Here is a 1,001-nt window from a genome sequence, read left to right as displayed (position 1 = left end):
GCCAGCCAGCGAAAGCAGATTTGAATTTAGCAGCTGATGATATGAAGCACTGAACGTTCTAATCACGCGGTGTGATTGTATTAAATATAGAAAATATTATTTGGCTAGTTTCTGCATTCAAAATCCACTTGGCTCAAAAATCTGAGGGAAGACGTTCATAATCCTGTGAATTTTTTTTGACTGTTGACGTTACATGTTTTAATGTCGGTAATAATTTCACCACCACCAACAACGCATCTGAATTAATATTCTAGTTTTCATGACTTAAAATGTATTATATAAAAACAATGAGGCAATAATGATTGGTTAATTAATAATAATCATATGGTTTCATTGAATAACACTGTTAAATACATAATGTATAACAAAATAAACTATTTGCATTATTACAAATGCCTGCAAAGGGCACCAAAGGCCTGATAACTACTGTTGTTATACAGGATGATCAAATCCTTGTTTTAATATTGACCAAACATTTAATTCAAATATCCACTTAATTTCTTTCTTCAACAAAAAAATGTGGACATCACAACCCTTACCAAAATTAGCCATGGTTTTATCGTAGTAAAACTGCTTCATTTTATTTTGTGTGATTTCTGAATGCTTGAGACTATAAAATCAATCAGACAATGGCATTAATAAAATTATAGCCATAGGTTTGAAGGAGGGGGCACAACAATGCTATTCTGCTTAGGGCACCCATTTGGCCAGCAGCAGCCCTGATGCTAGTTGTCACTGTTCTATACTGTTTGTTCTGCCTCTGGATATACAGTATCTCACAGAAGTGAGTACACCCCTCACATTTTTGTAAATATTTTATTATATCTTTTCATGTGACAACACTGAAGAAATGACACTTTGCTACAATGTAAAGTAGTGAGTGTACAGCTTGTATAACAGTGTAAATTTGCTGTCCCCTCAAAATAACTCAACACACAGCCATTAATGTCTAAACCGCTGGCCACAAAAGTGAGTACACCCCTAAGTGAAAATGTCCAAAT

General features: G+C 34.3%; 1 protein-coding gene across 1 annotated transcript in view; it reads right to left on the bottom strand.

The window, feature by feature from the left end:
* Positions 1-1,001, bottom strand: part of LOC107549671 (DBH-like monooxygenase protein 2 homolog) — a 27,533-nt gene that overhangs the window by 15,008 nt on the left and 11,524 nt on the right. The gene's annotated exons all lie outside the window — the stretch shown is intronic.

The sequence above is a fragment of the Sinocyclocheilus grahami genome, unplaced genomic scaffold (assembly GCF_001515645.1).
Source record: "Sinocyclocheilus grahami isolate Dianchi unplaced genomic scaffold, SAMN03320097.WGS_v1.1 scaffold378.1, whole genome shotgun sequence".
NCBI lineage: Eukaryota > Metazoa > Chordata > Actinopteri > Cypriniformes > Cyprinidae > Sinocyclocheilus > Sinocyclocheilus grahami.
Note: the sequence above shows the minus strand (reverse complement) of the source record. Positions and strands in the feature narration are given on the sequence as shown.